Source organism: Vombatus ursinus, unplaced genomic scaffold (genome assembly GCF_900497805.2).
Source record: "Vombatus ursinus unplaced genomic scaffold, bare-nosed wombat genome assembly UNPS02014812.1, whole genome shotgun sequence".
In the NCBI taxonomy this organism is placed as follows: Eukaryota; Metazoa; Chordata; class Mammalia; order Diprotodontia; family Vombatidae; genus Vombatus; species Vombatus ursinus.
The window spans coordinates 67823555-67848315 of NW_020954590.1; the positions used below are offsets into that span (position 1 = coordinate 67823555).

Here is a 24761-nt window from a genome sequence, read left to right on the forward strand (position 1 = left end):
GGGAAGACAAATTCAAGCCAAAAGAAAGACAGTTCCTGACCTCGAGGAGTTTACTTACCTGTGTAATTACAGTCTCAAAGGCCATTGGTATGAGGCTTTCCTGATTGGTGGAGATCAATATCCCACACCTGTGTGAAGGGCAGGGTGGAATTAGTTGGCCAGGAAAAAGGAGAGCTCTTCAGTTTTTCTTTGGACCTTCTTCCAACTCGACAGTCTTTTTCAAGTTCTCTGTAAGTTTCAAGTTCTTTTTAAACTTTGAGTCACTTCAGGAACTTCTGTCTTCCAGCTTCAAGAGGGAAGTTGGATGAAGCCAACCCCACTTCAGGTAACTGAAGGAAATAAACTCTGGGAAGACATGACAAGAGCTGGCAGGCTCCATCATGTCCCTATCCGCAGTTTGCCACATTAGAGACTTTGATGAACTTCCCTTGGGTTAGATCTAGAATTCTCTCTCGGCTGAACTGAGTTGTCTTGTTCCCAAGGTAAGAGCACCTCACTCTGCATTGTCTGGTATTAATTTTCTTTGTGTATGTCTTCTCTGATTTTCTGTTTTGCTATTGAGTTGGATAAATGGATTTCTTTGCTATTTGTGTTCATTCTGGAACTGGTATTTGGTGGGAAACAGTCAAACCTCAGATATAGAGCTTGAGGTCCTCCTTCTCCTGCAATATTAAAAAAGCAATCAGAAATTAGTGTGAACCTGAAAACCGTATCCCCTGTAGACTAACAATATTTAAGGGAGCAGGTAGATATAATCCTAACCCACTATCCCATTAATTCAAGAAGAGCAGAATGACCTTGGGCCCCAAATCTCCTGCTTCCCCTCTTGGCAGGAAATAAAATCTCCTTCAGAGAGGGGTGGGGGAGATGTCTAGTTTGCCTCTCTTCCAGCCACACAACACCCTCATGCTATACATGAGAGGATAGCCCACCTCATACATTCTAAAGGCAGAAAAAAACACATAAAAGGAAACTTCAAAGAGAATAAGGGAGGTGCCTTGTTTGGGATCAGGGCAAAAAATCTGATAAGGTAATGATAGAGAATAAAGTGAGTTAGTCATCAGCAAATCCAATCAGAATTTTGATCAACCAGTTTGCGTGATGCTTAATTATCATAGGCGATTTTAACTTGACCTGACCCAGATCTGGAAGGGACCTTAGAGATCAGCTACTTGAATATTCTAATTTTACAGATGAGACCTTTTTTTTTTCTTTTTTTTCTCTTTCCAAAGTTGTTTTAGCACGATAGATAGAATGCCAGCTCTGGAGGAGAATCCATGTTCAAATCTGGCCTCAGACACTTACAGCAATGTGACACTGGGTAACTCACTTAACCCTGTTTGCCTCAGTTTTCTCATCTGTAAAATGAGCTGGAGAAGGAAATGGCAAACCACTCCAGTATCTTTGCCAAGAAAACTCCAAATGGGAGAATCAGATACGACTGAAAAAAACCACAACATGACACTTTTATTTCTCATTCCCTTGTGAAACATCATCTAGCTCATTAATATATATTATTCTCTCTCTCCCTTTCTCTCTTTCCTCCCTTTTCCTATTCCTCCTCCCCCTTCATTAGCATCAAATGAATTTCATTGTTTTGTCTATCTCTCAGTTTGTTATTTCCCCCCTTTTCCTATAGCAGATATAAATTACCATACTCTTCCCTTTTGACTACCTTTTTATTTCCCAATGCCTCACCATATTTACCTTCTGACTGTGCTGCCCTGGGTAAGAACTATTTTCCATTTTGAGGAGCTTCGTGAGATAAAATACTTTTAGAATGGCTTGGTCTGAGTCCTGTGTTTCAGATTCTTAGATATCCAGTGCTTTTTTTGCTGCTGGTATCTACTATATGCCAAGCACTGTGCTAAACACTGAGAATATAAAGAAAGGCCAAAGAAAAAAAAAAGCCCTTTTTCTCAAGGAGCTCACACCCTAATAGAGACAACATGAAACAAGATATATGCAGGATAACATGGAGTTCAGGAAAGACTTCCTATAGAAAATAGGATTTTAGTTGAAATCTGAAGTAAACCAGGAAAGCCAGGGGGAGGAGATGAGGAAGAAAATTCTAGGCATGGCACGGGAACAGCTGGTGAAAAAAACCTAGAATCAGAGATAGAATTCCTCTCGGGTGAGGAACAGGAAGGCAGGCAGAGTCATTGGATGGTAGAATAGGTGGGAATGTAAGGTGTAATGTGTCTACCTATGCAGGAAGGTCGTGAAGGGCTTCACAAGCCAAACAACATTTTATATTTGATCTTGGAGATGATGGGGGAATGACTGGAGTTTATTGAATTTATGTATGAAACACGGTCAGACTTATGCTTTAGGAAGATCAATTATATATGTCAATATGAATTGACCAATCACTTGGGAAGCAAATTATTAAACACTATGTTTTGGCACTGTGCATTAGTTCCAAAGCTTCCCTCATTTCTCTCCACTAGAACCATCTTCCTCCACAAAGTTTGAATTGTCTAGGAGCACATTTCAAATTGACCCCAGTCTAAAACTTATCTTTGAAATAATTTAGATCAGTGCTGTAAAACTCAAATAGAAATTGGTCACTAAATCTTGTCTAAGTATTCCTGCCAGCAGCATGTTGACTTAGAAAACCACATGTTAACATTATCTGTGTCCTATTATATTTTTATTTCTTTGGTTAAATATTTCCTAATTATATTTTAATCTAGTTGACTTCGCTCAGGCATGTTGAAGCCACAGTACTGCCCAAAAGCCGCATGTTTGACATCTCTGATGTAGATGAGTTTTGAGGATAGCAAGAGGTTTAGCAGAGTTAGCTGATTCATTCATTACTATCATAGTATACAATACCAACAATGACTTACATTTCCATAATGCCTTAAAGTTTGCAGTTAAAAAAAATTATTAGTTATGCCTCTAGTTCATTGCTTTCCTGGCATTCTTGTTCCATGTCAAATGTTCTTTGGTGCCTTGTGAGAGTAGGAAGAACCAGGAATTGGTAGGAGAACCCACATTGACGAGATGATAGATCCATTAATCATACAGTCATAGATACAGAGTTGGAAGGTCATCTAGTCCAACCCTTTAATTTTACAGATGAAAAAACTGGGACCCAGGCCAAGTGATTTGCCCAAAGACACACAAGTAGTAAGCAACCAAGGTATAAATTAAACTCAAGTCCTATGACTTCAGAGCCAGTCTATTTTCCAATTTGTTCCAATGGCCATGAAGGCATCTGGAGCCTGTGCTGTGGTGTGCTTAGAGTCTGGTCAGAAATCACACACCAGGGTCATCCATTTCATTCCCGGTCATCACCAGTCACCTTGACTTTTGTCTTGCCACCAGACTTTGATGATTCTGGAAGAGAGAGTGAAGCTGATGACTTTATGCAACTCTGTCTCACTTAAATCCAATTCATACACAGGTCAAGATATCACCCCATGATGTCATTGGGTCTCTTGAAAAACAAAGGACTGAACAACAACAATTTTTCACTATATTATGCTGCCTCCCGAGTATTGAAGTATTTCTAGTTAACCTTCACCAGAGTTTTGCTGATCATTCATTATGATATGTAGATGGCCCAGGTTATCAAAGCCTACACTGGAGTAATACAAGATCTGGCAGCTTAGGTAGCCCAAGTTGACTACTGTCCTGGAAATGGACTACATCTGTCTACCAAGCACACGTCTACTCAATTTTGAGGAGAGGCTCATTACTCAAAGTTGGTCACAAGGTAAAGAATTCTTTAGCCTTGGTAGTTGATGAAATTTTGAGAGGTTGACCTCTTCAACAGTGGAAGGAGCATTTATACCATGATGTTATATATTTTTCAAAATATTCTTAGACCAACAAAAGTGGAGTATTGGTCTTATTTGACTTACTGAAACAACCTGGACTCTGCATGACGTTAATTTTCCTTAATTGCCCAGATAATTAGTTTAGGTACTTGGCCAGAAGTATATTACTCTAGGGGCAAGTTATTTAATTGATTTATGTTTCAGATTTCTCCTTCTTAAAAGCAGGATACCAACCTACCACACAGGACACCATGAGAATGAATGAGTTAATATTTCCAGAGTGTTCTGAAATTCTTGGGTGAAAGATGCTATATAACTAAAGAGTGTTATAATTATTATTTTAATGTCTCCAGAGGCCAAACCAGATAGAATTACCATGACCACGCTTTCAGCTGGGGTTCCTCAGAGTCTGGCGATCCAGCTGTTCCAGATAACCAGAAATGTTTTCACTTCAGTAACTGTCAGACTCCAGGGAATGGCATTTCTTTTATGTTTCATGGCATTCACCAACGAAGTTTACATTAAATAAACTCTGAATTGAAAGCTCATGGGTAGTATTTCTCAAGAAAAATATTTGTTTTCTTCACTTTTGTTCTATTCAGTCCAATGTTTCAGGAGGAATGGACTATACTTTGTCTTTCTGTGAACCTCCAGTTCGCTTAAGGAACTCTTAAAACCAATTTAGGCTTTCAGAGGAATGTTGAGTTTTGCTGTTGTTTGCTTGACAGGCAACTTACAGCATTTCAGATTTATCTGTTTTCTCTTTAATAAAGCTTTCAAAGGGTTTAGTTTAGAAAAAAATTACAGAAAACCTTTCATAAAAAAAAGTTGGCTCTGGTAACAAAATGATTAGAGAAATCATGGGGATATGCTGAAATGATGAAATATGAAGTGTATCAGATGGGTTGTATTTTGTGAAACAGACTGTATCATACATTTAGGGCTTGAAGAGACCTTTGAGATTATTGAGCCAGATTTTTTACAGATGAGGAAACTGAGCCAAACAGAAGTTAAATGATTTGCTAGTAAGTATCTGAGGAGGAATTTAAACCAAGACCTTCTTAAGTCCAGGTCCAGTGTCCAGTTCCCTATACCACATCACCTCTCAGCTGTTATTGGTATTATCTGAATTTTCAATACTTTTAATATTTCAATGGATCCATGATCTTACTGAGGTGGCTGTTGTCTCTACTGGGGCAGATCATAACTTGTTTACCTTTCATTCCTTGTGGTCCTTGTCCCCACTCTTCTATAAATCTTTCAGAGTATCTACTCAAATGTTCTGGAGGCCTTTTACTAGTTCATTTGATATTTTGTGGATGCCATGTAGCAGCTGTTCTAGCTCAGCTCACTCAGCTAAGTTGTACATTGGATTTGGAGTCAGGAAGCCCTGAGTTCAAACCCTGCCTCAGATACTTACTATGTTTCCCTGGGTAATTTATAACCTCTCAACTTCAGTTTTCTCATCTGCAAAATGTGGTCTCAGTGCAAATAATAAATACCCTGAAGTAGTTTCATGTATTTGGATTAGTACTATTTGAAGTTATAATTAGGGCAAAATGGTCATTGGTTCCAGCCCAGTGGAAATATAGAGTGTGAATTTGATTCCTTGGGACCTAGCACATACCTTACAGGATTAATAGCACTTTCCTTACAGGATTATTGTGAGGATTAAATGAGATAATCTTAAAGCGCTTTGTAAACCTTGAAGTGAAGTATAAATGCTAGCTATAGTTATGCTAATAGTCATGATGATAATAATTGTTATCTGGCTATACTTTTCTGATCATATACATCCTTTATAATGTCTTTTAATCTATTCATCATGAGCTAGCTATTGTTGCTAATATGTTGTAAATGACTTATGACTCTCATGTGTCTTTCCATTGCCCTTTGGGTCTCTCTTGCATTTCATTTTCTGAGATGGTGGAACTCTGTGATTTATAGTCATATAGAATCACTAATAGAATATATGTCACTACTTCAATGGATCTGGAATCTTACAGATGTGAGCATTTGCTCCAACTGTGCAAAACTGAACTCATCTGTGCTTTCTTGTCATGTCCACCTGTTGTTCTTGTCTTTCCTCCCTGAAATCTGCCTGATGGAGTCTATCCAATGTACTGGAAGCCTTCTTTGTCTTGACTTTTTTACATTAGTTGGGTGCCAGTGCAGGATTGGCTTTCTCTCAATTATTCCTCAGTGTTGCTACATGACTCTCCCACCTCTTTGTCTAATCATCTTTCTTTCCAATGATATTCAAGATTATGCCACTAAGACAAAATTGGAGTTAAAAAAAAAATGTGCTGTTGCAGTAGGGAGTAGCTTGTAATCATTGAAATAGTTTTGTAATTTCCTGAATAAAATCCAGTCTAATTTCCTCTCCCTGTTCAATCTTAGAACCTAGTTTATTGCCTGTCTGCTGTGCTTGTCTGAGATGTAAGTACTGGTGTTCTGATTCAATGTACTGCTTTGCCAATTTCATGTCATAATCAAGGTAATGTGTGATCTTCAGCTACTTTGCTTTTCCTGTGTAGATTTCAAGGCAGATCTCCTTTGTGTGAGCATGGATTTCCTTCGGAATGACCTAGAATGTTCTAGAGCTCTGTGAAATCATCAGATTGACATCCACAAATAGGAGTGCTTGGAGAATCTTACCATTTTTAGAGATCTTTCCTATTTGATGTTGCACAGGACATCCTCCATGGCACTGATGAGCACCTTTGTCAAAGCATCTTTCTCCCTCTTGTATGCCTCCTTTGATGTTGATACTCAGATGATGTTGATACTCAGATGATCTTTGCATAGTTATCTCTGTGGCTTTTCTCATCAAGTAATTTTGTATAATCTGAATACATGCAGAAGTGATATTTTGTTGGAAGAAAGATTTTAAGGCTGAATTTTGCTTGATTAATTGAATCCTGCCCCTGCCTCCACCCAAAACTGGATCTTCCTATCACATTGAGGCCAGAAGTATAGTAGCTTTTCAAATAGTAGCCTGATACCACCACTGATTGTTAACCTCTGTTTCTAACATGGGCTGGTTTGTCCCTCCTCTGGCATCCTTGGTGGCCCATCATATTGGTGCTGGACTTAAGTGCAGACATCCAATTGGCTTAGCTCACTGCAGCTCAGACCCCCAGAGCTCAAATGATCCACCAGTCTCACCCTTCCTGGTAGCAGGCAGGGATCAAAGATGTGTGTTACCGCACCTGGTTCAAATACTTTTTTTTTTTTTTTTTTTTGCTTTTTGGTGAGGCAATTGGGGTTAAGTGACTTGCCCAGGGTCACATAGCTAGTAAGTGTCAAGTATCTAAGGCCGAATTTGAACAAAGGTCCTCCTGACTCCAAGGCCAGAGCTCTATCCATTGTGCCACCTAGCTGCCCCCTCAAATACTTTCTTTAAAAAATCTATTCAGTAATATACAGAATGGGACCTTATATTTGCTAACCCTTCCAGTCTATCACCTGATTATAAGATTGTAGTGTGTTGTGGAAAATCTGTGAGAGACTTACTGTTGTTCTCTTCTTATGTTTCAATCAAGGATGCCCTCAGAGCTTGCACAGACTATTCTCATGATCTACAGAGATAAGAAAGTAGACAGATGAGTTAGTAGTTTGCTGATTTCTTCTCAGTTGCATTTTTGGAGAAAATGTTATTCATATTTTTATCCAAGATTTTGAAATTTTTCCTCCTTTGAGAATTCTTAAAAAGGGATCTCTGGGTATCTTTATAACTGTGTGGTCTGTAGCACAAATTTCTTTGGTGTGTATTTTGGTTAGGTCCATTTCCTCACTTGTTCTCAGGATTTTTAAATCGAAAGAATTTCAAATAGAGAAATGTGGTAGAGAGACAAAAGACTGAACCTGGGAAGATCAATGGATGCCCACTTTTTAGCTACAGCACCTGAAGCTCCCTACCCCCCCCCCCCCCAGCTTCTATATAGCACCTAGATTCTATCCTTCATTCAAGAAACATTTATTAAATGTGTAACAATAGAGGGTACAGTTCTTGTGATTTGCAAATATATTAGGGAGAAATGACACATAGAAATAACTATAATACAAAATAATATAATTTATAGAACCAGCGATATTGTAATATAAAATAATTCATGAAAAATGAATCTAAGAGATCCAGACAAAATGCTATCGAAATTTCTGTGGAGTAATTGTTAAAACAGGAGGATTCATATTAGTGATAATATTTGAATTGAGATTTAAAGGGTATTTAGAATTTTTAGCAGCAAAGTGTTGGAGATGGAATTCAAAACATAGAGAATGCTGTGAGCTCAAGTACAGAGGTAAGTCAGCGCATAGTCTTGCTTATTTCAAGTGTGGAGTTTGTGGCAGGGAATAGTACAAGTCTAACCACAAGGTGGCTCTAATTACCACTCTCTGAGGAGTCCCACACTTGTACTGGTGGTTTTTACATGCCCCACTATGGAAGAAATATTAAGATAATGTCATGCTTTCTAGGGTTACCAGAGAGTCTGAGACCTGATATTCCTCAAATTCACATGTTACGATAGGGGCATCTCTTGCTATCTTGGTGTGTATCTGTGTGTGTGTGTGTGTGTGTGTGTGTGTGTGTATGTATGTGTATTTGTTGGTCTACCAAGTAGAATTTAGTCCTGAACCCCTACCTATTGATTAACCTCACCCTTTAGAACAGGGTATATTTTAATTAGTGCTGGTCATGTGACTTTGGAATAATAAAGTTGGTTTCCTACAGGAGCAGACATACATGTGGGAATGATGCATTTAGCATTTTTCCTTTTTTGCATAGAATTGATCAATAAGTAAACAAACAGTACTTAATAAGTAAATTGGTAGTACTTTCCTTTGTTAGTCTGTCAACTGTATTATGCTCCCTAATTCTGGGTCTATCCAAATGTTCTGTCTTAGGATCTCTTCTATTATCTCTTTATACTCTCTTAACTGGTGAGATCAATCAATTCTTATGATTTAATTATCATCACTATTTAGCTATTAAGGTAGCATGGGGCAGAGGAAAGAGTGCTGGTTTTGGAGTCAGCTATTTGTTTCCTTATTCACATCTCTATTTATGACATTCCTTTCCTCAAAACCCTTGTATGGATCCTTATTATTGACCAAAAAATGTTTAAACATCTAAACCAAGTAGTCAAGACCTTCCACAATCTAGCATCATTGTACCTTTCTGTCTTTCTAGACATCTGGTAATAAAGGCCTTTAGAGTAGTGGTAATAGAAACAGAAAGGGAGAGAGAGAGAGAGAGAGAGAGAGAAGACAAATAAAAAAATCTATGATTTATTTTTAAATATTAATTTAAAAAAATTTTAAATTCCAAATTCTCTCTTTCCCACCCCTCCCCCATCCATTGAGAAGGCAAGCAATAGTATATCAATTAATCATGTGAAGTCACGCAAACATATTCCCATATTAGCCATGTTATTTGAAAAAAAACAAGAAAAAGAAAGTGAAAAAATTATGCTTCAATGTGCACTCAAAGTTCATTAGCTGTCTCTGGAGGTGGATAGCATTTTCCATCATGAGTCCTCTGGAATTGTCTTGGCTTATTGTATTGATTACAGTAACTAAACCTTTCTTGGTTGGTCACCATTACAATATGGCTCTCACTGTGTACAGTGTTCTTCTGGTTCTGCTCACTTTACCTTGCATCAATTCATATAAGTCTTCCCAGGTCCAGAAATCATCCCCCTTATGATTTCATATAGCACAATAGCATTCCATCATAATCACATACCACATCTTGTTCAGCCATTCCTCAATTGATGGGCATCCCCTCCGTTTCCAGTTCTTTGCTACCACAAAAAGAGCTGCTATAAATATTTTTGTACAAATGGGTCCATTTCCCATTTCTTCGATCTCTTTGGGATACAGACCTAGTAGTGGTATTGCTGGGTCAAAGGGTGTACTTAGTTTGATAGCCCTTTGGGAATAGTTCCAAATTGTTTGAGGAGAGAGATTTTTGAGATTGATTTGACAGGACATCTAAAAGTGAAATGGGTTTCCTTGAGAGGTAGTTAAGTCCTTTTCACTGGAGGCTGGCTCCACTGAAAGCTGTCTGAGTGTATGTTGAGCATGCTGTATAGGGCATTTCTGTTCAGGGACAAATTCTACTATATCACCTCTGATCGTCCCACAATTCTGAGATTTTGTGACTCCATGGCAACACAAAGCACTCAAGGGAGGGAAATAGATAAAACACTGTTTCCTTGAATACTGACTCACTAGTAAGCATGCTGGGCAAAACAGAGAGACTCATTTTAGAAAAACTCAGGAAATTAGCCACTGCACCCGTAGGCTTCCAGAGCCAAGAAGCTCACCTGGGTCCCACCATTCCTCTAACTCAAACCTAGCTAAAGGTAGCCTTGTTGCTTACTTAAAATAGTGAGTGTACTACTGCATTTTTAATTTCCAGCACTTCATCTAATACTAAAGCTGCTTGCTGTTGCAGTTATGGTACATTTACTCCCAATGTGTTTCATTCATTTCCTTTGGGGATTTTAAAATTTCGGATTTAACACCTCTGTATTATGAATGAAAAAGAAACTGTTTCTAAAACAAATTAATAGTAAAGCAATAATAATTTACACAGGCATATTCTGCCTTATATAAATAATTTAACCAGATTCAATGAGAGATAAGACAATATTGTTGGAAACTTTTAGTTTTATAATAACTAAGTTATTGACTGAGCTATGTTCTTGGGTGGCCAAAATTCAGACTATAAAAGTTTAATGTGGGTAGTTCTTTATAGAGAATTGAGACTACATAACCTTTATGATGCTAATAATAGTTTCTTCTACCCACAACTTCCTCTTTCCCTACCCCAGAGACCTAGAGCTTCCTGTATGGCAGGCAGGACCAGGGGAACGACTCCCTCAAAAGCCTCTTTATGATTATAGTGGACCTGTGGAGGTGAGGGAGGGGTTAGGGCCCTCTTGAAACCCTGCCAATCTTCTGCACACTTTTGTACCTTCCCTTTGCAGCTTACTTTGTCCTGTAGGAACAGAAGTCAGTGACTGACTACTACTGGCTATCCTGTCCCATTAGAGGTGTCTAGTGAGAAGTTGGCGAGGTGACAGATAGGCTGGTGATACTAGTGACTTGGCAATTCTGTGTTGGGCTTTTTGTTTGATATCAATATTAAGGCCCTGGGTTAGCTACTCTGTATTGTCGTCCAACCACAGGGTGAAGGAGATTTGTTTTTGAGGGGAACCATCACTTGCTGTATAATTTTGCTCTCTTATGCAGAAGTCTATCCCAAAGCCAGAGAAGATTATGACCACCAGGGGGCGAGGAACACCGTATACTTTTGATTATGAAAACCCATAGTTGACAACAGCCTTTTAGTTTTATCCTTTTAAAAAGGTTGATTAAAGAATGAATGGACTTGGTCATGAGAAGTTACATAATTCATCCTCCGTGTTCATGCGGTATTGTGCTTAAACTAGCCCAGACAGGTAAAAGAAAGTATTTTCAGAAACATCTAGAAAAGAATCTCTTGTCTTGTAAACTCATTTCAGTGTTTAGTGGTCCTTGTTATCTGGAAGTTCCTCCTGGCCATCTTTGTCCTTTGGCACTGTGGCTTTATCTTTTATAGAAACACATTTTGTTAGCATTTCTTAGTTGCCCTTAATTAGCTATAGCAGGCGATCATGTGTAGTCTCTTGTTTGCTTATAGTTCAGTTTATGTTTATTTCACATTCTAAGTCCGGCATCAACAACATAGGCCCCTATTCACAGCCAAGGTTCTCTTTTCCAGCATGTCACTCTGTGTTCTCTTCCTTTTATATCTGGAGATAACACTATGTACTCGCCATGGGGAAGGAGCATGTGAGAATAGATGGATCTAGCAATAAGGGCCATCTAGTTCAATCCCTTCGTTTTACAGATAAGAAAGCTAAGATCCAGTGATGTGACTTGACTTGCACAAAGTCACAGTGATAATGAGGGGCAGAGGCTGGATTCAGACTTGGGTCCCGTGCCTTCAGCTCAGCGCTCTTTCCACTGCATGACACTGTCTGAGACAACTTTGGCTTGTCTTTTTGGGTAATGCTGATCAATCTGTCCTTACATACATTTCTCAGACTTTGCCTGGTTTGCAATACGACCAATGACATTTACTCGGAGTGTTAGAGTCAACCAGAGAAGAATAAAATAATCTCAGAAGGTGATAGGTTTCCCCTCATGGCATTTGAGCAGAAGCCGGTCTATAAGCAGAATTTCCTTTGGGGTATATATGTTAATTGAACCTCTAGGTGGCACAAAGACAACCCTTTTTGTCTCAGTTTCCTTCTCTGTAAAATGAGCTGGAGAAGGAAATGGCAAGTCACTTCAGTATCTGCCAAGAAAACCCCAAAAGAGGTCTCAAAGAGTCGGATGTGACTAAAAAACAACTAAACAATAAATGTATTAATTAAAAAGGTTACTGAGGTCCCTTCCAACTCTAAAATTCTGTAATTCTGGGGTTTCAGCAGTGAGGGGTTTTATTCTGTAGCCTAATTCTACATTAGATGATATGAATTTTTAGGGGACTCAGTATGGTTGTACGACTTCCTCAGCCATGTTTAGCAGCGTGAAAGAGAAGGGAGGGAATAAACATTTATGTAGCAACTACTGTGTGCCAGGCACTTTTTTTTTTTTAACATATATCATTTCATTTGATCCCTACAACAACCTTGCAAGGTAGGTACTGTTATTATTCCAATTTTACAGTTGAGGAAACTGAGGTTAAGTGACTTCCCCAGGGTCACACAGCTAGTAAATGTCTGAAGCCAGCTTTGAACTCAGGTCTTCCTAACTTCAGGCATATTGATCTATCCACTGTGCCATCAGATGCTTTGAGAGAAGGAAGAGAGAAGGCTGATGGTGGTGAACCATGGTTGAGGACTGATGTTTGTGAAAAATAGAAGGACAAAGGGGCGAGGGTTGAAAGAGTGGAGGACAAGGCATAGTTAAACTAAACAAGTTAACTGAGCAGATCAGTACTCATAAGGTGAGACCAGAGCAGTGATGATAACTGAGATAACATGGAAGGAACAGAGGTTGGAACAAGAACAAAGAATAAGTCAAGGAGGAGTGGTATAGACAGAGCTATGGAAGGAGAGGAGATTATGATCAGATGAAAATTTCAGAGTTCAGGATCATGGAGATGGCATAGTTTGGGGTGATGGTGAGAGCTATGTTATGGACACTGAGTTGGGTTACTGAGGGAAAGTGACACACAGGTCATAGAACTTCAGGAGGTTGATAAATAGTGAGTTCAGGGTGGTCAGGGTGTTGTTCAGTCATTTTTCAATTATGTCCAATGCTTTGTGACCCCATTTGGCATTTTCTTGGCAAAGATACTGGAGTGGTTTGCCATTTCCTCTCCAGCTCGTTTTACAAATGAGGAAACCAAGGCAAACTGGATTAAGTGACTTGCCCAGGGTCACACAGTAAGTGTCTGAGGTCAGATTTGAACTCAGAAAGATGAATCTTCCTCCTCTAGGATCAGTACTCCATTGTGTCACCTAGCTGCTCCTACCTGCATGCATTTTGAAGTCTGGAAGTATAAAGATAGGGACTTGGGCAGAAAGAAAAATTGAGTCCAGTACCAACCTCCTTGAGAAAGGAGGTAAAGAATATGATCACCCAGCAGATGACAGTAACAGGAACCTGGACCAGGTGATATAAATGGAGGGGGTGAACGTCAAAGAAAAAGAGGTTATAGGATGGTGGCTGTAAAGGGAAGGTCTGGAATTGGTAGTGGGGAGCTCAGGGTGTTGTGGAATATGAGAGAAGGATTAACCAGCACCGAGGGTGGTGGTCAATGACAGTGAGAAGTCTCTCAGAGGAAACTGGAAAGAGTGTGAGAGGAAGAGATCTCAGAGGAAGGGGAGCTTGTTAATCATAGTGCAAAGGTCCCAGCGGCCACAGCAGAAGAGAGAGCAGAGAAGAATAGACACTTGACATGAGAGTAAAGGGTGTGGTGACAAGGGAAAGGGATTTTTGCCTTGGCAGAGAGGTTACTCCAATTCATGATGGTAAAGGGAAAAGGAGGTGGAAATTTAGTAGCCAGATGACTGGTGGATCAGGGCCCTCACTTTCTAGGGTCATGATTCCATCTGTGTGGCATGAAAAACCTTTCCTGCCTGCTTATGATTTTTCCAAGAAAAAGGCTGCTTTCCTCCATTTGAGTTTGTAGCAAAATGCTTCCTTTCTTTTAGTGACAAAACCAAGAAATGAAAGGCAGTTAACTGCGCCCATGATTTGTGTATAAAGGACCGCCTTTTGAATTTCTAAGATTGAGTAATTTTTACTAATTTTGGGTTGACTTGTTAGCTTGCAAATCACTCCAAGTTCTCCCTTCAATCAGTTCTGCAGAAATTAGCCTATGATTTGTTTCCTTAGTGACTATTCCAGGCTCCATTGATAGTAGCATTAGAAATGTGGGTGACTTTTGAGCATTTAGAGAAAGGAATGATCACTAAAAGCCGGAATGGCAAATACAGACAAGTTATAGATCTATAAGCTATGAGCCATGTCCCAATAGACCAGTAGTCAGAAAATATGAACAGATCATTTTCAAAAGAAACAAGAATATGAACAATCATAAGAAAAATGTTCAAAATCACTAATAATAAAAAAGAAATTTGATATTAGTGGAATTGGAATCAGGCGAGAAAGGTTACTAATCTGTTCATACCATTGATATGACTATCCCACTATTGTGTTTATATCCCAAGGAGGTCAATTACAAAAAAATTAAATATGAAAAAATAATTAGAGCAGCCCTTTTTGTAGCACCAAAATGCTGGACACAAATGTGCCCAACAAGTGGAGAATAGCTCAATAAATTATGGTATATGACTGTAATGGAATATTATTATACAAGAAGGAAAACAAATATGAAGAATGCTGAGAAATAGAGAAAGACTTGTAAGAAACCATGCAGAGAGATGAGAGCACAACCATAAAAACAATATATACAATGACTACAATTGTGTAAAAGGCACAAAATCAGACCAAATACATTGTACAAACTTGTTTCTAAATGAAAAAAGTGGAAACACACATCCTTTCTGTTTGCAAAATTAAAAAAATTTTAAGTCCTGATAGTTGTAGTTACTATGTTAAAAAGTTTTATTTAATTATTTTTTAAATAAGAAGGTAAATAGTATAGGATATGGCTTATTGACTATGTCAATGAGATGTCAAAACAAAATGTATCAGAAGCAGTAGGAAGGGATGAATATGAGGAGCTTATAAGTTGGAAAAAGTGGGAACATTTATATGAATGCATTCAGAGTAAAATAATTCAAATTAAGAAAACAATAGAAACAATAATTACAATAATGTAAATGGAAAGATCACTACAAAGATGTTGAATTCTGAGCAATTGAAAAATCACTGAAGGTTCTAGAGATGATATAATGAAATATACTATACTCTCCCTACTTGGTCCCATAGCAGAGGCATAGAAATTCTAGGGTGGAATATTGTATATTATATACATTGTTTAATTGTTTTTTTTTTTATTCTAAGGAAGAGGTGTTGAAATGATGATGATATAAAGAAAAAAGACATAACTTTTTTTTTTTTTAAAGAATAGATCATGCCAGATTAACCTCTTTTCCCATTTTGACAGGGTGACTAGACTGGCAGATTAGTAATAGCTGGAGACATACCTAAATTTTAGCAAAAATATTTGAGAAAATCTTTCACTCTGTCTTGGTAGACAAGATGGAGATATATGAGTGAGATAATAAAATTAGATGGATTCAAATTTGGAGAGAAATCTTTACCAGAGAGCCTTAGGAATCTGTCCTTGGTCCTATTCTATTTAGCATTTTTATCAATGACTTAAAAGCATTGTTAAGTTTGCAGATGGTGTAAAGCCTGTATGCTCATGTAGGCTTATATTTAGATTTCCCCAAATGAGGGGATTAGGGTTCCCAGATCCCATGAAAGTACCCCAGGAACCAAATGCATATAGAGAATAGGACAGCCTTTATATCACTTAAAAATAAGGTATTCAATATAAAAGACTAAAAAGAACCCATAAATAGCTATAGAAGAAGAATTCCAGAGTAGGATCTGGTGCTGAGGAGGAGCAAAGGATAAAGTTAAACTATAAAAGAGCACACCTGGATCTTGTCCTTTATAACCATTGTGATTTATGGGGATTGTGCAAAGAGAAATCTTAAACGTTATCTCTTCCAAGCAGTGGAGAGATTTGTTGTTTGGAAGATTGTAGAGGGCCATTATGGAGATGGAGCTCACAGGAAAGGGTAAAAAAGTTGTCATACGTTTATGGGCTTGGGTCAATCAGTCAGGCAATAAGCAGTTATTAAGAGCTTACTATGTAGCAGGCACTGTGCAAAGCAGTGAGAATGCAGATATGAGCATAAAGCAAGAGTCTCTACCTTTAAGGAACTTAAATTCTAATGGGAGAAGACAACATATAGAAAGAAGTAAAAAAGTTATATGTGGGAAATGAAAGTACCTGGCAACATGGTAAAAAAAGTTCAGAGTATAGCCTGGAGAGGAATGAGACAGTTGACCTGGGCTACTTCCTTCAATGAGATTCTGGGAGAAGCCACCCAATCAGAAAGAGAGGCTACAGGGGTGGAGTGTGCTTCCAAAGTGTGAATTCCAGGCTTAGAAAGAGTTTCCTAGATGAAGAGTTTCTGGGGCATGGTAAAGTCCAGAAGTCAGCCTGGAGAGGAATGGGTATGAATCCTTTGTGTTTTGAATTTTCTGTTGAGCAAAACAAAGCCTGCATTTAATATATTGATAGCTTAAGTGCAAGCCTTTTACCTTTTTTTGGGGGGGGGGGCTAGGCAATTGGGGTTAAGTGACTTAGCCAAGGTCATACACAGCTAGTGAGTATCATGTGTCTGAGATCGGATTTGAATTCAAGTCCTCCTGACTCCAGGGCTGGTGCTTTATCCACTGTACCACCTAGCTACCCCTGCTTTTACCTTTTTCTATAGACATGTAGAAGCAAGCTATATTCTGATGTTACCTGGGGGAGACCCTGGATGCCAAAGAGTGATTTGTGAGATGCTTTCAAGATTGGACTTAGCCTGTATAAAGTTCATTCTGATTTATAAAGTAAATCAATAAAGGATCTATTTAATGAGGAAGGAATAAAATAAAAAGTTACTCAACATGGTAATATACACTATGGAGCAAAGTAATATCTGGAAAATTTCTGGACAGTTACCTAAAGCTCAGTATTGGACTAGCATATGCATAAAAGAAAAATTTTTACCCATGTCTCAGCCAGAGATTGATTTACTCAGAAAATATTTGGAGGAAACCCTCATATTGATTTGTTTCTCAGAGGGTAGTTTTACTTGTATTTGAGAAGCTCTTCCCTCCATTCCCCCCTCCCCCTTGTTTAGTATGTGGAGAAGGGTTTGGGACATGAAGGAACCAGTAAGTGAAGATTCAGAGATAAGCATTTTCTTATTGCCTCAGTCTGATGTAATGTCTTCTTCACTGATATGATCTTTAGTATATGAATTAAAATAAAAGTTTAGGGTAAACATAAGTAGGAACTTGGAAGTCTTACTGGTTGGTTATAGGGAAAGTCTGGAGAATAGGATGATGTGTCCTCTTTAAGATTATGTAACTTAATATGATGTAGCTCCTGGATTTCCAGATGGCCAACGCAGCTAGGGGTGCTGTCTTACAGGTTGGTGGGTGGTGGTCCTGTGCTTTTATATCCTAAGGTTGACTTTTCATGCCTTTGTAATTTTTCGCCCAGGTAACATCAAAGTGCCTGCTTCATTAAAAGACTATTTTGTAAAAGTAATACCCAAATGACTGGGCTTAGTGGCACACATGCCTATAAGCCCCGCTATGGGGGAGGCTGACGCTGGTGGATTGCTTGAGTGTGCAAGTTCTGAGCTATAGCAGGACTAAAGCTACTCTGGTGTCTGCACTAAATCCAGATACTGGCCCAGATCAGACATGGAAAAGGTGAAAGCTGCCATGCATATCAACAGTGGGGTTGGGTCCATGAGTCGCTACTATACTTCTGAGCTGGTTGAGATAGGGTTATCCCGTCTCAAAAACAAAACAAAAAAACAACAAAAATCCCCAAATTTCAGCTGATACAGTGTGCAGCACCTTACCTTTGTAAAAAGTGATTATATACCATTGAAGACTTGCATTTTGTATCATAATAGTTTATGCAGAGCTTTAAATTTATTTGTATTATCTCATTTGATACTTACACCAGCCCTGTGAGGCAGGTGGCTCAGGATGAAGGTCTCTGGGCCTGGACTCAAGAAGGCCTAAGTTAAAAATCAGCCTCAGATGCTTACTAGCTGTGTGACCCTGGGCAAGTCACTTAACCTTTGTCTGTCTTAGTTTCCTTATCTGCAAAATGACAATAATAATAATTATATAATATTATATAATAATTATTATAATAATAATAATAAAAATAATAATAATCTTCTATTTCCCAGGGTTGTTGTGATGATAAAATAAAATATTTGTAGAATGCTTTGAAGAACTTACTTAAAGTGCTACATAAATGCTAGCTATTATTATTATTTTGATTATTGTTATTATCCCCATTTTATGGATAGAGAAACTGAGGTTCAAAGTGGATAAGAACTGGTAAAGCTGAGATTTGAACCTATGGCTTCTAACTCCAAGTTTGATACTCTTTTCATCTGTGCCACACTCTCCTGATTTCCCATTCACTTCTGAGCACAACTGAATTTTATTTAAATGAAGTTTAGTTTCCTATTTGTTCACATCTTTAAAAAAAAACTTGTGGCAACTAAGATTGGGGTTACTTAGCTTAGTTGTTTAGAATGTTGGCCTGTTGAGTCCATAGTCACTGGTTTGGTATCTCCTTCTTTATGAAGTCTGTTCCTATAGCATCATCCATAATAGGAATAACTGGATATAGCACATTATTGTTTGCAAAGTAGTCTGTATACAAATGCATCATGCCACTTGAGCTTAATTAAGAAGCCTGTGAAGTAGGTGCTGCAGGCATTATTACCACCTCCATTTTTACAGATGTGGAAACTGAGCCTCAGAGAACTAAAAGAGAGGTAAAAAGGGTAGAGGGGACTTCCAATGTGTGAATTCCAGGAGTGGAGTGAGGCCAGGATGAAGAAGTTTCTAGGGCATTAAATCCAGATTTCAGCCAAAGGAATAGGGTGTGAATGAATCCTTTGTGTTTCCTGTTGGGTAAAATAAAGCCTGTATTTAATATATTGATGGTCTAAATATGAGCCTTTTACCTTTTCTGTAGACACATGAGGCAAACTATATTCTGATGTTACCTGGGGGAGGCCCTGGGTAGGTGTACATGTCAAAGAGTGATTTGTGAAATGCTTCTAAGATTGAACCTAGCCTTTATAACCCAGAGATTTGGTTCTGAGTTATAGGTTAAATCATGAAGGATCCATTAATGAGGAAGAAATAAAAAAACTGTGTTACCCAACATGGTAACACACACTATAGAGCAATGTAGCACCTGGGAAATTTCAGGGCAATACCTAAAGCTCAGTACTAGAGTAGCATATGCATAATAGAAAAATCCTTACCTGTGCCTCAGCCATGCCCGTGTTCACACAGCTGGTATTAGATGAACCATTTGAACTCAGAGAATTTCAACTCTATGTCCCATGCTCTATCCACTCCTCTGCTTCATAAAATGAGTCCTCCTTCCTCTGAACCCAGATGGCTTCTTGGTTGTATCTCTTAGGTACTTCACATAATCTGTTTTTTGCTATAGGGATTTGTGTACCTGTCTTTCCTCCTCTATTAGATAGTAAGTTACTTGAAGATAGGAACTATATCTTAAGTATTATAGTACCCTCTTCAGTGCCTTGCAGAAAGCAGGCACCTAATAAATGTCTGTCTTATGAATGAATGACTTATGAATGAGTGAATGAATGAATGAATGCCATGGACCACTTCACTTTGCATAGAAAAGAGCTCTGTTCCATATCCCTAGCCAACTGCCTCCTACATGTGAGCTATTAACTACAGTAGGGCATGGGAAAGAGAGCACAGAAGGACATGTTTTGCTGCATGGTAGGCCAGTAGTATTATCTCTTTAATATATACATTGTAATTTCAGGGCAAAGGCTGAATTTAGCAATCCTATCCTTTTCCTCCAGTAGGGGAAATCTAATCCAGTAGAGCTGTAGACCATTTATGTGCCTGGCTGACATAGGCCCTTAATAAATGTTTATTGATTGATTGACCGCTGATACATAGCTTTGTCTTTTTTGGATCTAGTTTACCCTTAGGGAAGAGAACTGTATTTGCTACTTGGAGTGGATCCATGTTGTCTGTGTTATTAGAAGGTTTCTTTTAGATTGCCTTTCTTTTTTTTTTTTTTTAAGCTGCATATAAATATTTGGAGACCTTGGAAGGCATGAACTGTGCATTTCAGGAATTGAAAAATTACATTAAAGAAGTAAACAGAGGTCTAAACAGCCATTATATCAATGAGTTTTGGAACAGAGTTGTTTCCACATTCAGGAAAAGTAGCATTTGATGTCTCCTTTGTTAAGGGAAGCTTTTGCCAGATTGAAGTCATGCATGAAGGACAATTACAGAACAGAAATGAACCATATCATGTGTGTTTGATCTACCGAATCAGTTTGTAGTGATAAAGTTTTATTTTATTTTGAAAACAATGGAGTCCCTGTCACTCCTTGAGAATTACAATTTAACTAATAGCTCCCAACTTTCTGGACTACTATTGGCAAAGGAACTCTTTTCTTGTGAAAGACTCTCATTTTTGCTATAAGGCCTAACCATTTTCAAATGCCATTTGAAGAAAAAAAGGATTTGGTTTCCTTCCCCACCTGACCCCTTCCTATCCCTTCCCTTTTTTCCATTTTCGCTAGCCAAGCACTATATTGGAAAATTAACGGAAATTATGGTCATCTAATAGGGCTCCCCCAAGACATCCCAGGCTTATCTTTGGGCCAGCAGCCATCTAGATGATCCAGTTTTAGGAACCTTCATGTCTGAGTCAGTCTGGTCTGTTTTGAAATTTCAAACTATGCTACCAGAGAAGTGGGAACTAGTGATAGACTTTTAAAAAGATTGAAAAATACACCTCAGAAATGAACTTGGATTTTCTGCCTCCTCCATAGGGGACCTCTCACTCACTCAGCATCGTACAATGAGTCTTGGAGGTTTTAGGGACTCTCTTCATTCCATCTTCCTCTTCATTTTTTGGTCCATCCATCATCTTCATCTGAGATATTTGGGTAAGTCATGCAAATTAGCCTTTGGCTTTCTCAAGAAAACAACAAAGTGGAGAAGGGACAAAAATAATGGTTGTTCCCATTTCAGGCGCTTAGGGAGGGGAAGAACTGGTGATTGCTTCTTGTGACATTTAAGGTGGGCAGGGTGACCTTACCACAATGTGAATATTCATGTCTCTGATCTATAATATAGATTCTGTATGATTAAAAAATGTTTTATTAGGTCAGATTAAATATCCACTCAGTATTTTGTCACTGATAGTGGTACCAGGAGTGGTGTAATAGAGAACTGGCCAATGAGAACCCAGTCTTCGGGGCATGCATAGTATGGGTTGTTTGATACGGTCCCACAGTAGGTATCTGATAGGTCTGTTTTCCAGCGTGCATAAAGGAGGGCCTTGTTATCCATGTCAGAGCATATATGCAGGGAAGCAGACTTATCAAATATCTGCTGGAGGGATTACAGTTCAGCTGTAGGGACTGAGTTCAAATCCTGTTGCTGCCCCTCACTTCCTGCATGGCTTTGGCAAGTCAGTCTACCTCCTTGAACCTCAGTTTCCTCATTTTTTATTAAAAGGTGGGGGTTGAAACAGATGGCCTCTGAGGTCTATTCCAGCTCTCTAGATAATCCTAAATCTCTAAAGCATCCTTATGTACAAAATCCCTTCATCTTTTGAAATATTAGTTTATCTTCCCTTGGCACTTTTTTTTGTGAGGCAATTGGGGTTAAGTGACTTGCCAGGGTCACACAGCTAGTGAGTGTTATGTGTCTGAGGCTGGATTTGAACTCAGGTCCTCCTGAATCCAAGGCTGGAGCTCTATCCATTGCCCCACCTACCTGCCCTGTTACAGGGTCTTTCACAGGGTGTTGTAATCTGAATGGCATAGGGTGTTATAGACACAGACTTAAAATGATTCTGTAAAAAAAAGGCACATCTTCTGTTGGCTTCCTGTCCTCTTCCTGGTGGTCCCTAGCATCTTTGCTAGCCTTTCTGGCTGCTGCTGTGCATCTGTGACTTGTAATAACAGAAACCAAGATCTCTTCAGTTATAGAGGATAGCGCAGAATCTGTCAGCTCTTAAGAGCTTTTTAGACACCAGCTTCACAGTAGCCTCCCCTATTCAAGGAAAGACTATCCTTTTTGAAGTTTTCTACATGGAAAGTTGAAGGCATTAGAAGACAGCTTCACCAGGAATTTAATCACCATTATAGAATGTAGTAAGTGTTTGCTCTTGCATCAAGTTATGTTTTCCAGTATTTTTTTATTTTCATTTTTGAAATAACGGTGATATTTTATTATTTCTTTTCTGATTATTGAGATTCCAATACTCCAATCTCATTGATGTGGTGATTTCACAGGGCAGTGGAAAAACCACTAAATCTGGAGTTGGGAGATCTGGTCTGACTCTGCTGCTTACTAGATGGGCAAGTCAAAGTAACCTTTTCTGGGTCTCAGTTTCCTTCTTTGTAAAATGAAGGAGTTTGGCTAGAGTTCCTCTAAGACTCCTTCTAGACCTAAATCTATGATTCTATGATCTCCCAACTAATGCAGATTGTAACCCTTTCATGTCTACACATCCTGTGTGACTTGTATCTTTCCATAGGTTCACCACAGTGAACATGGGGGCCTTCTTTGCATCTTCTTCACATCAGGAGGGATACCCAAGATAATTTTTTCATTGTCAGATGATCTGTATTGGATGAAAAAGTAACCACAAAGTACCTGGTGTATAATGGAAGGCAAAGCTTTCTTGGCAATATTCACAGGTTGTTTTAACCCAACCGAATGAAATCTACCAAGGATACCCTGTCATCTTGTTTTGATGTGAGGTGTAAATACGTAGGACTAACTGACTATAAAGTTAGACTCATTTTGTACCTATTCTCTAAGGATTTCTTTTGGAAATCTCCTTTATTTTTGGCCCTTTCAAGAAGATTACAAACTGCAGTTGTGTATATGGCCATGTTGTCCATTTGATATGGAAGAAAACATTTCAGTCTATCTTTTAATAACAATACAGAGGCAGGCTCAGATACTTACTAGCTATGGGACCCTGGGCAAGTCATTTAATGTGTTTACCTCAGTTTCCTCATCTGTAAAGTGGGAATAATAATAGCACTTGCCTCCTGGGGTGTTGTGAGGATAAAATGAAATAATATTTATAAAGTACTTTGTAAACATTGAAGCATTATATAAATACTAGCTATTATTATTGTTATTCTTACAAAGGACAACAGGATGTCTATTGTTGTACATGATAAAATAATTTTGTTGTATTTGGCAGTATTGTAAATTCTGTTAACTCCCCAATATGATGTAATTAATTGTACCCATGACAATACGTGTAGAATCTGGCAACCTTGGAATATTGAATCTTGCCCATCACCTTCCTTTGTGGGGAGAAGTAGCGTGCCATGTGGAACTCTCATATTTAAAAAGCTTTGCTCTGCCTCCCTATGCTGTGAGTACTTGACATCCACAGCAACCAAAAACTAAATTTGATTTTATAGAAAAAGAGGCTTTCCTGTGACTTCCATGGCCAGGTTGGCCAGACCCAGACACTGGGATATTTAAGCAAATCTCCAAACTCTTAGCTGTAATATGTACCTCTCCAGATTGCCACATTGTGCAACATCACAGATCTTCCACTGTATTTCAGTTAACTTGGAACTAGTATCAAAATGTCTTATGTTGTAAATTTTCTTTTTTGCCATGGGGAGGGACAAGGGCAGGGATTAGCTGTCTTTGTTTTTTTTTTTTTTTTTTCCTTTCCAGAAAGCTGCCAAAATCATTTTGACTCCCTCAGATGAAGTAAGTCTTCTAACTGTGGTTCTCCTGAGGTTCCTTTGGAAGAAGACAGAGCAATTCTGAGAAACCAGCAGTGGGAGATGCCAAGAAGCTCCGTTTCCTTGGCACTACAGCTCCAGTTTCATTGCATTAGGGTCAGCAATGGAATAAAACCACAGATTGTGAGGAATTGGAGAGGGCTGTTGAAACAGTTGTCCTCATTTACCTAAAAGCCTCCCAGCTCCAGACAGCATTACTGATCCAAATTACTGATTGTAATCCTAATCCACAAGAACTGTTCTGGTGATTGGTGCAGGAATTTGGCTTCTCTTTTTTGTTTCCTCTGTGGAAGCTGCTGTGCCCCTCACTGAGAGGGTTGAGAGGAATCATGCTCTTTAACTTCCCTGGGCCTCAGTTTCCTGTCTGTAACAGAAAACTGTTAATATAATGAGAGAAATTGTTAATTTCAAATGCAATATAGATCGCCACTCCCTTAAATGATCTTCGTAGTGTCAATATTTCAGTAATGCCCTTGCATTCCTACTCTTAAACTATTTACTCTTGATTAGGTTGAGCTGAACCACACCTTAATTCCCCCACCCTGAGATTTTACTTTCTAAAGGAACCTAGTTTGGTTTGGATCTCAGCTCTTGATGTCCTTGCCCCTTTGCATTGGGATTCATGGCATGAAGGGCAAGACAGCCAGTATGGAGTGGTTTTCCTTGCCCAGATTGCCAAGGGCCACTGGAGTCTCATGACCAGGCTTTGCTACCTCACCTACCTCCTCTAACTGCCCCCTCTTACTACCTCACCTACCTCCTTCCCCTCTCCTCCTAAAACTATAAAAAAACCTTTTTTACAGGTCTCTTTGGATTGGAAATTCACTAGATATCCTCCAGGGTGGAAGGTCTGCTAACCTGTTATCTC

The 24761-nt window shown here is 38.8% G+C and overlaps 1 long non-coding RNA gene across 1 annotated transcript; it reads left to right on the forward strand.

The window, feature by feature from the left end:
* Positions 1 to 314: 314 nt before the first annotated feature.
* On the forward strand, positions 315 to 24761 carry LOC114053692. Its single transcript, XR_003570409.1, has 3 exons — positions 315 to 482; positions 20933 to 21049; positions 23823 to 24761. It is a non-coding gene; the product is annotated as an uncharacterized LOC114053692 (long non-coding RNA).